The sequence below is a fragment of the Notamacropus eugenii genome, chromosome 2 (genome assembly GCF_028372415.1).
Source record: "Notamacropus eugenii isolate mMacEug1 chromosome 2, mMacEug1.pri_v2, whole genome shotgun sequence".
In the NCBI taxonomy this organism is placed as follows: domain Eukaryota; kingdom Metazoa; phylum Chordata; class Mammalia; order Diprotodontia; family Macropodidae; genus Notamacropus; species Notamacropus eugenii.
The window spans coordinates 60,845,177-60,859,023 of NC_092873.1; the positions used below are offsets into that span (position 1 = coordinate 60,845,177).

At 40.8% G+C, this 13,847-nt stretch overlaps 1 long non-coding RNA gene across 1 annotated transcript; it reads right to left on the reverse strand.

The window, feature by feature from the left end:
• Positions 1-446: 446 nt before the first annotated feature.
• On the reverse strand, positions 447-13,843 carry LOC140525325 (uncharacterized). Its single transcript, XR_011974000.1, has 3 exons — positions 13,508-13,843; positions 9,364-9,488; positions 447-1,382 (listed from the first exon to the last, which is right to left on the reverse strand). It is a non-coding gene; the product is annotated as an uncharacterized lncRNA (long non-coding RNA).
• Between the last annotated feature and the right edge of the window lie 4 nt (positions 13,844-13,847).

Sequence of the window (13,847 nt, forward strand, 5' to 3'; positions counted from 1 at the left end):
TTTTCCCAAAAAGAAAAATCCACCCTTTGAAGCTCCATAAAATGTTCTAGGCTGTGGATCTTTTTGGAGCCTGACCCATCATCCAGGATGTTTATGTCCCAGATCTGATGAATGTAGCATCTGTCTTTACCAGAATTCAAACAACTCAAGAACCTGGAGCACCTTTACTGCAGGGCTGGCAATATGATGTCAAATCATATCAAATCAAATCAAAAGGTTGATAACAAACTTTTGCAACTAACTATCCAAAGTATTCAGGATCTACTTAATTATACTGTTGTCAAGGCCATATCTCTGACTTTTCCACATTCCCTGATGTACCAGTTTAAAAATCCTATCACAAAAGGAAATATGGTAGTTAGCATTTACTTCTATGATTTGCAAAGCACTTCACACCTATCTCATTATATACTCAAAATTACCCTGTTAGGTAAATGCTCTTATTATCCCCATTTTATAGATGAGGAAACGGGCTAAGAGAAAGTAACTTGCCTGAAGTCACAGAACTAGGACCTATTTGAGGCAGGTTTTTAATTGAGATTTTCCCAACTTCTTTCTGATTGAAGCCTTTCTCACATTCATTACATTCAAAAACTTTTACTCCTATATGAGTGCCTGATGTTGAATGAGGTTTCCTTTTGGGCTGAAGCTTTTCCTACATTCACTACATACAAATTGTTTTTCTACCATATGAGTTCTCTGCTAGATAAGAAGGTAACCAAGGGTCTCCCACATTCATTACTTTTAAAGGGTTCACTTCTAATATTAATCATTTTCTGTTTAGTCAAGCTTCCCATGAAGGCTTTCCCATAATTATTACATTTATATTTTTCTCCCATTCTTAGCTGTCCAGTAAGTTTTGATCTTCTTCCAAAGGCTTTTCCACATTCACTGGATTCATGTAGATTTTCTCCTCCCTGTATCCTATGAAATTTAGGTCTGAGTGGTAGCTAAAGGGCTTCCTGCCTGTGCTATATGTAGTAAAAGATCTTCTCTAAGGAGACTGTATTATATGTAAATAAGTTTGGAAAATCCCTAAATTTTTTTCCCAAGTATTTTATGTTTATGGTAGCTTTCTCTCATAGCCCCTCTTCATAAGGCATGAAAAGCGGATCCCAAACTTAGATTTCTCCCAGAAATATTACAAGGAGTAAGAGTATTCTTACCAAAAGTTTTGCCTATGAGTAACTGTAACTTTTCTGTGCTGTCTCATCGGTCGCTCTTCTTCTTTACAAAATGAACATCACATTCCTTGGCTTCTCCCATCCTGGATTGCCAAAGTTGACATTCTGACACTCTTTTCTTGGATGATGCTTCTTGGCAATTGCACTATTTCAGACTTGAGTTCTTCATCTCAAATTTGGTTTTCTGACTCCAGATATCTAAAAGAAGTTGTTGCTATGCTGAGAAAAAGAAACAAACTTGGGGGCAAGTTCTAGTTTGTGTCTCTTCCATCAAAGGGAAAAGTGCTCTCTTTGGACAATGTAGGAACAAAAACAACTAAGCTGACATTTATATAAGGCTTACTAAGTGCCAGGCAATGTATTAAGCAATTTTTACAAATGTCATCTCATTTGATCCTTACAACAATTCCACAAGATAGATGCTGTTATTATCCCCACTTTATAGTTGAACAAACGGAGGCAAACAGAGGTTAAGTTACTTGCCTAGGGTCACACAGGCAGTTAGTCACACAGTTAGGTAGCAGCTGGATCTGACCTTAGGTCTTCCTAACTCAAAACTGTTTAGGAGGCACTGAGGCCAAAGACACAAACAGAAAGTAATAAGAAACCTAATTGCCCAGGATTAAATGAATTATATTCCAGGGTAATGAAAGTACTTATAAAAATGTCATTAAAAAAACAATACTTAATGAAGAACAGTATGTTCTAGGGAATGGGATACTGGAATATCATAAAGCAAGGAGAGAAACTAGCTAAAAATTATGCAAATAGAAATAACCTGAAATCTATGCCAAAAAATTGATGTATGTAGATGATGAACAATTGGATAAAATTTTAGAATTAATGGGCTTCCTAAAAACTATGAAGAACAAAAGAACCTAACATATTTCCCCCAAAATAGTCTTTTTAAAAAATTTCCAAAAGTATTGAAAATAAAGAAACAGATTATATTCATAATTATTGACTACTGGGGGAGCACCGAATTTTACTCACCCAGACATTGTTGCCCTTCTTTGATAATATAAAACCATGATTTTAAAAGAAGTCATGAATGTAAGAACATTAGTGTGTTCTAAGAACATGTGATGAACGCTGAGAATAAGAAGTTATACAAACTGGTGGAAAGTGAAGTGCAACTACAAAAACAATAGACACAATAATTACAATAATGTTAATGGAAAATCAAAATTACTGAAACTGAATGCTTCGAAATAACAATGACCAAGCTTGGTCCCAAAGAGGAGATACCAGAACACAAATCCTCCTACTTCTTTGCTGAGATGGAGAACTATGGGTGTGCAAAACTGCATGTGTCAGACCTTCCTTGTATGTATGTTGATTTTCCTGAATTACTCTTTCCCCATATTTTTTCATTTTTTAAAATAAGAATTAATTCTCTGACAAGGGGAACAGGAGAGAAAAACTGGGAAAAGAAGGTGATGCAAATATGAAAGTAACATCAATAACAACTTACTTTAAAAGAGAAATGACTACATGGAATTCAGAGAAACGTGAGATTTATATGAATGGATAAAAAGCAAAATAATCTTTTTTATTAAAAGCAAAAAAGTACAAAAGAGCAATATACTAAATAGTAACAAAATTAGTGAAAAGAATTCTAAAAGGAAGGTAAAGATCCCAGGAGAACAGATCATGAAATATAGCTACCACCCAAAGTGGCAAAAAGGTGGATAACTATGAATATTGAAATTTATATTATCAGAAGCAGGAACCATGGTTGACTTTTACTTAATTCTTACTTTTTGTCATAAAAGTTCCCCCCTCAGAAATGTATGTGATTTTATTAAAGACAAAATTGTGGGAAACAAGGAAGTTCTGTTTCCACAGTTTTGGTCAATCAGGGTTGTGACCTAGGATGATCAGGTAAAGATCAGAAACTAGTGTGCAGGTTTGATGAGCTGTTTGAGGGAAAGCCTATCAGATAGGAGAACATAAAGTTGCATGATCAGGGGATGGTTGTGCAACAGATCCAAACCTTGGAATACTATAAGAAGCTTCCATTATTCTGAATGTGTTGTAGTCTTCTGGTGGCTGTACTGAAAACAACTACCCATTCATTCAAGGGAATGAACGTAGAAGGGTCTCCCTCCTCTGAACTCCATTTTAATAAATTTTCCTTTATTTTTTTTGTGTGTCAAGTGCCTTTCTAACAATTTGTTGCCCAATGTGGGCCTCGACTCCCTGACTTGAGGGAGTGAGGAAACATAGGGAGAGCACTCCTGTAAAAAATTTTTTTTTTTTTTACAATCCCTGTAAGTTAAATCTACTCCAGTTCATGTATTTGACATCAGACCGTGGGCAGGGAGTTCAGAGGAATTGGGGAGCAAAATTTGCCGGCAGATCAGGTGAGCCAGTATACTGGGCAAAGATCAGGTCACCCCGGGAACTTGCACTCCGGGTGAATCTTTTGCTGATGAAGTGAAGTTTGGGCATGGCAAACTCTTTGTTGGTCATATCCTTACCCATGAATTTCCTTGCTGGACATAAACTAAGGAGAGAACTTGGGACAGAATCCCCGGAATTTGAACAATGGTAAGAAGGAGACACCCCGGGGATATTAGGATCATGTTCCCAGGTCTAAAGGACTGTGGTGGTTGCTGGGGCCCGGGAGTGTTAATCCCAACAGCGACCGGCATTTTCCTAAGCCACCTGGTGTCAGGACAGACAAGAAGCTGGAGTGAGTTTATTAGGGAGGAATTTAATCCTTAAGATTGGCTAGGACTTGAATTCAGACGAAGTCAAATTTGAAATTGATAATGCTTTGTTAAATGTCTTATCTGTGTGTGTTTGTGAAGTGTTTCTTTAGATTGTAAATGCAGCCAGCCAGCAAGGCTTCCCCATTGTATTTCCCTTCTCTCTCTCCCGCCTGCCCCCCCAGCAGTTTCAGAGGAATAAGTGGGGTGGGAAAGAGAGAGAGAGAGGAAAAAAATCTTTCTTTCTGCAATTTAAACTCTGGCCAAGTTTTTGAATGCAGGCCATTCACTATTCCATCTAGGAAAGTCTCTTTTGTATTAACAAGTAAAAAAAGAAGAAATGAGCCTCAGACAGTCTGCACTGAAGGGTTGGATTTTGATTTGACGAAATCTCAAAGCTAAAATCTGTATTTAGGTTTGGTCAATGTATCTGATACCAGACAGTGTGTTTAAAATTGCCAATTCACTTTGGAATTTCAGTGATTTCTTTTAAAGGTATTGATTCTCTCCATATTCTAAAGGATGAAGACAAGAAGGGCGAATATTTAGGCAGTCAATTACTTAATCTTTTGAAACTATGAAGGCTTCTGCCTGGGGAGACTGGCAATGCCCTGTCAGCATCCTTAGGTCCCTGCCTGGATTAAAAGCCTCGTTTTAGAATGTTGGCATATTTTAAGCTAACCTGAGGCAAACAGGTGTATTTTCAAACTCTTTGTAAAACTTTATATGCTTTTCCCAGTATATAGCCTAAAATTCCCAAGGGAGAAAGGTTTGGGTGGAACAGCAGAGTATCCATGTGCTCTTTACCAGGGGAGGTTATCCCCTTCCTCCTCCTTCCCCCCTCTTTCCCCCCAATCTGATTTAAAAGCTGGAATGAGACTAGGAGAGCTCCTTGTCTGGTGAGCCTCAGAGGGGGGAAGGGAGCTGGAAGATGGCCTTTCAGTTCCTTAAGGAAGTAGAGTAAAAAAGGGAAAAGTCTTTTCAGAGATGACAATGGCCAGCCACGTGTTCCTTCAAGGAAATTTTCCTTTTAAGTAGCAAGAGCATTTGACTTAAGGAAAAAGGAGGGCTAAAATGTTTGTCATTAGTGATTATACATCCAGATTTGATATGATTTAAGTTAAAATCTGCCCTGAAGGAATAAAGAGCAGCATCTCAGAATGCTCTTCTTATCAGGATTAAGCAGTGAAAAAGATATTGCTATTTGGCATTTATGACTGTAAAGTGCTTGACACAATGATGGGCATATGGTAGATGCAACATTAATCTAATGTAATTGTTACAACGTTTAAATTTGGATTTTGTTATATATAGATTAAGGTTTTTAAAAAGATGCAATAGAAATTTGATAATTTGAAATTTATATTTGGTTAGAAATAAGCAGCAAAAATGCTGATGTTTGCTATATCATGGTAGATTTTTCATTTGAAATCTTGACTGAAAGATTTAATTTCTGAAGTATCTCATTCTTCCAGTGTAAGTATAATTAGGGGAGAATGAACAAGCTTGTAAAACATCAGTCTGTAAGGTTAGCCATTAACATCTTTGCTTTGTTTGAGCTGGAATGGGATTCCAGTACAGAGAATTAAAAAACAATAACTTATAAGCTATCTTGTCTTATAGTTAATTTGATTTAATAGTTAACAGCTCAATCAAATTTGAGATGACTCTATCTGAAAGGATACCAAGTCAACATTTATTTGCTATTTAAGACTTCATGGGACTACAATTTACCATTATTTTAAGCTCTGATTACAGGAATAAATTGTCTGAATTATCAGAAACCCAATTGACACAGACTATAGGCTGAGATATTTGAGGAGAGTTTGAAGACCTCCTAAGCCCTGCTTTCAGCACCTACTGACCACATGATTGCCTGTAAGATACTGACTCATTCCTGGAATCGAGCAGAGCTAAGGAAATCTTTCCTTCTGTTAATATATATGACATTGTCTATCTTTTTCTTTTATAGCAAATCTCTATAATCAGAAAGTTATATTAAAAGATCATCAGGGGACACAGTGTACCCATGTAGTGGGAAGAAGATGAATATCTGTGTTAGGTGATGTGGAAATGCATTCACCTGAATGGATAATGACTTAAGTATGTAATGAGATTGTTGAAAAAGTAATTAATCTAAATGTTGTTATATTAGGAATTGCATTGTTAAATTAATGATGAATTGGTTAAAAAGCTGTTATGAATTCTGTATAAGTGTTTCTTTGTTGTAGAGTTCTTGTTGAGAAAATGAGAATCCTTGAAAAAATACATATTTTTTTATATGAGTATGATTTTCAAGACTGTTCCATATAAGGATGTATTAAGTATGTTAAAAAAAATTATTTCTGCTATTAAAAAGGAAGTTTTAACTAAAATTGTTTTTGCTATAAATCAAGCATTTACAAAACTTTGTGAAAGGAAGCTTGGTAAATGTGCAAAGGACTTGATTTTAGATCTTTTGTAATTTTTGTCAATTAGGTTCAAGAGGGTTTTGTGATAAATTGTAAACTGTTTTTAAGAGAAAAAAATATTTATTGTATGAAGAAATGTTTTGTAAAATCTTTTGTATGATTTTTGGAATGCCTGTAAAATTTATATTTGTAAGCTAATTTGTTACATAAGGTTTTTATTATGGGGGTTGGAAGATAAGGGACAAGATAAAGGAGATGTAGAGTTTTATGGCTCCAGGAAGCTCTGTGATATATTTAAAGCAGTCTCATGGTGGTCTCCTCATTCACTTTCAAAGTCCAGTTATTATAGATTTTTAGTAGGAGAACATCAGAAGTTAAGTCTAAAATTAAGCTATTAGGCTTATAATTTTAGGCCAACAGCAATAAGTTAGGGTCCTTTAATTCTTAGTAACAGCATGGAGACAATCAGGTCAAGGGCTAGTGAAGTTAGCATACGTAGTTAATATTATTTTTATCTCAGTCGGATAATGTTAAAAGAAGAATGGTTTGTGATTGATTTTGTAAATGCTTTAAAAGAAGTATCACATGGCTAGAAGTTAGAATTGTTTTATGATGTGATATGTACTATGTTAAAAATGATTACTTATTGTATTTATGTATGTACTGGAATCTGTTATTAATTCCTTAGTGAAGTCTCATTCTCTTGATGGGGGAAATGAATAGTAAATTAATGTAAAATGTAAAAACTGAGTTCTAATGTGAATTTCTTAAACATGACAAGTGGCCAAATTTTGATTTTGTAAGAGTGATAAGAATATAAAGTTTAGGAATGGTAATCTAAAACTGGAACTTTCTGGAAGACAGTAATTGAAGCTCAGACTTCATTAAAAAGGTCAGTTTTGTAGGAGAGTGGACATCTGGATTTCTACAAGAAGATAAAGGGAAGAAGATGCTGAGATGCTGTGCTGAAGATGGCTTGAACGAGCATCCAGACCAAAAAATGGCTTCAGATGATGTTCCTCCCCAGACTGCTGTATGAGATGGAACTTCTAAAAGGACAATTCATTGATCTACCTTTGTATTTTGAATCTCTGTATCTGTACTTATAACAGGGACTCTTCCCCCTTGTAATTTGTCAATGTGTCAGTCAACTTTGCTCCCTTACCATATTCATATAAAAGGGAGATAGATGAAGGGAAAAATTCATAGGGGGAAGAAAGTGAGGAAGTATTGATTGGATTTAGGTGTGGAAACAGAAATTTTAATAAAGAGAAAAAGGGGAGAGTTTGTGGGAAACAAGAAAGTTCTGTTTCCACAGTTTTGGCCAATCAGGGTTGTGACCTAGGATGGGAAAGATAAAAAAAGGTAAAGATCAGAAACTAGTGCGCAGCTTCGATGAGCTGCTTGAGGGAAAGACTACCAGAGTGGAGAACATAAAGTCACATGGCCAGGGGATGGTGGTGCGAGAGATCCAGAGTTTGGAATACTATAAGAAGCCTCCATTATTCTGAATGTGTTGTAGTCTTCTGGTGGCCATACTGGAAACAACTACCTATTCGTTCAAGGGAACGAATGTAGAAGGCTCTCCCTCCTCTGAACTCTATTTTAATAAATTTTCCTTGATACCTTTTTGTGTGTAAAGTGCATCTCTAACAAAATCAATCAAATAACATTAATTTGCCTTGCATAAGGTTATCTGCAGCTCCATTGCTGGAGCTATGAAATGATACTCTTTGGAAAGCAAGAAAGGAATAGGCAATAAAAGCTACAAAACTGTTCATAGTCTTAAACCTAGTAATGTTGCTGGTAGGATATACTCCAAAGACATTACTGATAATATAAAAAGCCTTTTTTAAAAAGAGAAATGGTTATTAATAACCATTTATGGGGGCGATCCAAGCTTTTCCCTGTCCTATTTTCTTGTTTGATGCCTAGGATTTGAAAGACATTACTGACCAAAAATGAACCCCACCAAGACCATCATCTTATCTAGGAGTGAATTCTCGCCCATTGTGTTCTATTCAGGTTTGGGTGGGAAAACATTCGATTAGCTTGCCTAAGGCTGGGGGTAATTTAGAAGAAAATGACATAATCAAAGTTACATTCCTCGAGCCCTTCATCAGAATAGGTCTACCTCCCATTGTAATTTTCATTCTCTCATTAATCATTAACTAATCAGAGTTGATTGCCACTCTTAGAATACTTACTCTTCCAAGGGTATATAAACAGTAAGTTCACAGCCATGATTGGTCATTGGCATTTGAGAGTGTCATTAACCCTTTTATTAATAAAATGCTAGCATTATTAATAAAATGATTACTCACAAATATGTCTCTTGAACTTTTTAAACATCTTTCTACATTCTGCCTCTCTCAGTGGTCTTATTTATAGTGGAAAACACCTAGAAAAATCATGTTTCAAAAGCTGAGAATGACTGTTGAGGTTTATCAGTGCTCGGGACCCCAAAATACCAACGCACCAGTTCTTGCCTCAGTGAATTCGACTCAAGTCTTCTTTCAGCCAAAGAAAAACAAGCTTATTTAAGATCTGCCATATTGGTTAGACTCTTAAGGAATCTGAGCATTTGTGACCCTTGTATTGATAGCTGGCCAGATATAATCTGAGCTAGATTGAATCTGAGCTAGATTGAATGTGAACATTTCCATGGAGGCAAGAGGGATCTTATATACAGAAAGACTGTGAGAGGGATATAGGGTTGGCCAAGTAGTCTGGGGTAACTAGAGGAGGGGTTTAGAGAAGATCTTGATGGCAACAGACAATGGAGGGATAGGCTAGCTTAAGGGTAACAGATTTGGGCATGAAAAGTCAAATCAAGTGAGAGGATTCAAGGAGAGTTCAATGGGGTTCACAAAGCCTATACCCCATCATGGCTACATAAATTGCTGTATGAACTGAATTACATGTAATTAGGTGGTAAAAAATTACAAATAAGACTATGGGCCTTTAGGAGAAATCATTGTCCAAACTTGCAAAGGTGGGTCCACCAACTGAATCTGAGAAGATATGTAGCTTCCATGCTTTTCACTCACTCACCTGGACAAAGGCTTCTGGGGCCTCCTCCCTTCGGCCGCCATGATGCTGCTAATTTCTCTAACTGGGAGAGTGTATCTAGACTGGAAACCAGAAGCCCAATACACAGAGATAGAAATGGAAAAGATCTAGGAACAAAAAGCAAAGGATTCGTTTCTGTCTTAGGTTGGTGAAAAAGCACTGGAGGGTGCCAAAGCACACCATTTAGTATTCCAAGGAGGATGAGTTACTGATGTAATTTAGGCCCCAGAAAGACAATTTTTGCTTTTGACCCATTCCATAAATGAAACCTTTTCATACATATCCCATTTGAACTTTGCATATTTCAACCAATCAGTAGGCAATGATTAAGCACCCCTTCTGTATGCCAGGTACTGTGGTAGGCAGCTGGGTACAAAGAAAAATGGGGAATAATCATTGGGCACAAGGAGTTATTTTCTACAGAAAATATATCTGAGCATTTAAGTAGATAAAAATGGAGAAAATCAATACAAAATAATTTGGGGGAGGAGGCACTGGCAGCTCTGGGCACCAGAAAGGCTTCATGGTACAGGAGGAAGCAGGAGATGCGTAAAGGCTTGGAGAAAGGAGGGGGCACGTGACCCCGTCATTTAAAAAACACAAAAACTGGAACTTGAGCTGGAGAATAAGAAAAGAAGCAGGAACCCTGGGAAGAAACTGAAAGTTTGCTGAGTGCGAAACGGGAGATTGGGCTCCAGGTTCTAGAAGCAACAAGGAGCCGCTGATGCTTTCTGAGCATGGTAGCGCAGAGGCCACATCTGCCATCTGTGATCTTCCTTGGCACTCCTATTTTTTTTTTCACACTCATCACCCTTTCATTAAGCCTTGACTCTGTACAAAGACCTAAGCTGGAGGAAATCCAAAGTTTAATTCAGACATGGTGTCCATTTACATCATCCAATCTAGAAAGAATATAATCCTTGCAAGTAAGAGCTCTAGGAAAGGTTCCTGAGGAAGAGGGGGAGGAAAAGCGTTCTAAGGGAAAGAGTCTCTAAAATGCCAAAGGACTTAAGTCATCTTCTACAGGAACCTAAAGAATGTCTGTGCAAAACAAGAACCTTTATCCTGGGGACAGAGATAGTTTGTCTAATGGCCAACAAAGGCACAATAAATCCATTCCCTCTTCCTTAAGGGTCAGCTCTCAGGTTCCCTTTAATCCTTCTCTTCTTGAACTGCAATATCTCCAATTCCTTCAATGGATCCTTATATGACATGACTCCCACGCCCCTCACTACCATTCATTGTTTCCCCTGGACTCTTGTTTCCAGGGCCTTTCTAAAACATGAGGTTCAAAACCAAGCATCAAACTAGAACTGCAGGGCCAGGAAGAGGTGCCCACCTGTTTCTTCTTTATCTTTGTACCTCTGTTGCCTGTAACAGAATGTTGCTCCCCCTTTTGTTTGAAGAGGACCAATGACATCACAAGGTGATGTCTTGACTTGCTTGTGAATTGGACTTAAGTGAGGCAGAGCTGTGAAAAGTCATTAGCCTCACTGTATTTTCCAGTCATAAAAGTCCAGTGACAGGACAAAAGTCAAGAAGACTGGCAATGGCTCAGGATGTAGCGAATGATAAGGGCACCTTTGATGTCTGACCAAGCTCTAAGTGCTCCTCTGCACCTGCTTTGGCTGCCTTCTTGGCCATTGGAACAAACCGTTCTCATCTGCCCATTTGACTGGGGGAAGTCTTCACATACTTGGGGTGGACATCCCCCTAATACACTAATGCATTTGAGGTCTCTTGGTTACCTTCAACCTGGTTTAGCCGATGACCTGAGATGGTTTTACCAGGATGTATCCCTGGGCATGCTATATAGCTTCTTGGAGTCACAGGTAAGAGTTGGATGACAGGTGGACAGTAAAGGTGGGTGAGCAGCCCTCACTCCAGAGGTGCTAGTCATTGAAGAAAAAATAACTTTATAGTTAGAAGGGACCTCTGAGGTTACATAGTTCAATTTCTAGGAAAATATTCAGATGTTTTTAACTTCTCCCACTGGTACTATGGTAATCTTAAAAAAAAAAAAAACCAAAACACAACTCTCCTTAGCAAATGATATATATTCAGACTAAAATTTGCCAAGTTGTATGATGGACATGTTTTTGCTAAAATGGTTTATGAACTTTCTATCACTGATAAGAAAAACTGGAACTTTCTGGAAGACAGTAATTGAAGCTCAGGCCCCTAGGTGGGGCCTGGATGAGCTGAGTCCACTGAAGACAGAAAGAAATCACCCCAAATCACTTAGAAATTATGTTGTATGAAATTATTCACAAGAAAGAGAGCGAACCTAAGACTCACTTGAAAGCTGGCTGTGAGGAATGCAGAAGACATTCTCTCTTCATTCTCTGTCTTGGAAGAAGGCAGGATCTTGAGAATGCTAAGCTGGATATGAATAAAGAAGTGAAGGGGAAGACCAACCCGGCTTTCTCATCCTTCCACAAAGTTCTTATGAACATCCTAGACACTCTCTTACTCCCAAACCCTTCTGCACAGTCAATGCCCCACTCTAGATCAACATGACATGTCTCTCTCTACTCCTCCTCCTGATCACTGATGAAGGTAAATAGGAAATTCATTCTACCTTCACCTAGTCTCCTAGTCTGATTGCCAGCTTTATCGCACAACACTGGCACAGAGTACTTGATCAATGCTGATTGATATACACACACAACATTGAATGACATCAGCTCAAAGGATCAGGAACTTGGGCTGGATAAAGGTGGTATGGGAGAACCATGGGAAGGAGCTAAGCCTTGGGGCTGGTGCTGGAACCACTTGTCCTGGGCTTCCTTCCTGGCCCACTGCCAACAACAGCTTCCCCTCCAGCTGCATCTTCTCCAGGTCCCAGCGTAGGCAGGTTCCCTCCAGCCCGCGGTCAGGTTCTCCCAGCTCCGTGCTCTCGGATCCTGACCTATGCGCATTCAAGGCCTCTTTGCCCAGCTGGGATGGTCAGAAAAGGCTCCAGCCCGGCGTCCCTGGGTCTGGGGTGTCCACCGTCTTCTTCTTCACCTGTGGGGGCTCCAAGCAAGATCACCTTAACTTGGACTCGACCCTGGGGCTCAGACATCGGTCCCCAGCTGGACCCTGGACCTCTCGTGCTGCACTGGGGACTCTGAGGACTCTACCAGGGGCTACCGCCGTCAGAGGAAGGGTGGAGGCGGCAGAAGGCTCTGGAATCACAGTCTCCACTTGTAACGCGGGCCTTCAGGGCCAGCCCCAGACCCTGCGGGGGGTGTGCGTGTGTAAGTAGAGGGATGCGGGATGGGGGTGCTGGTGCGGGACTTCCCACCTTCGCACTCAGAGCCACACCCCTCTCCCCAGTACACCCACACGCAGTCACTTCCATGAACACCCACTGCAGGCCACGCCCATCCAGACACTCACACCCCGCCCTTACACACGTGCATCACCGTCCTCCTTACACACCAGCCTCTGCACGTGTAAGATCCCCCCACACACACACACTCACTGCAGCGTACACAATCACAATGACACGTGCACGCTCACTGAACTCCACACTTCCCCTCTCTCCATCCCCCTCCCTCCATCTCCCCCCAAAACGAGGCTGGGAGGCTTCGCACGTGTGCGCTGTCCCGCCCTTTCTCCCTTGCGCATGCGCACTCTCTCGCCAGCGGGGGTGGGGTGGGGGATGGTGGCAAGGGGCGGGCAGGATACTGAGCATGCGCAGTCTTTCTGCGGTCCTGGCGCTAGGGCTGGAGCTAGGAAAGGGGGAAGAGAAACTGGGATGGCGCCTGCGCACACTTTCTCAGTGCGATCCCAGGGCTGGTCATCGCGGTTCACCACATGAGGGCGAACCTGTACTCGAGTCCTGGAAAGGCCATTCCCACCATGCAGCGCGCCAGCCGGAGTTAAAGGGACCGAGGCCTTTTGGGAAATGGAGTCCGGGCCTAAGAAGGCGCGGGCTGGGTCGCCTCGCGCATGCGCCCTACGACATCCTCGCGCTACAGTGGGACCTAGTGGGCGGTTAAAGTATGTGCCTGACTGCTGCCGGACGGACTCTTGGACCGGGGGATGCGCTGATGGGTCCTACCTCGCCAAAGCGCGTGCACGTCCGCAGCGCTGCCTGGTGCAGAAAGGAAATAATGAAGCCCCCCTCCCCACCTACCCTTCGGTCACGTGGAAAAGGCCGCGGACCTTTGATTTTCACCTCCTTCGTCGTTCCATGGGGGGGGGGGGAGACCCCGGAACTGATTAAATGGAGAGGGAAAAGCCGTCCAGGAGAGCGCCCCACCCTCCCCAGCGCAGATAGCCTTCCACGTCCCTGGTGCAAGGAAGGGGTGTGGGAAAGGTGGGAGGGGCCGGGGGCAGGGAGGGTAGAGCGTCGGCCCCCCATTCACAGTGATGTCATCCTGCCCCCCTCCCCACTTAGTGATGTCATTCTGACCCCTTCCCCATTCACAGTGATGTCATTCTGACCCCTTCCCCATTCACAGTGATGTCATCCT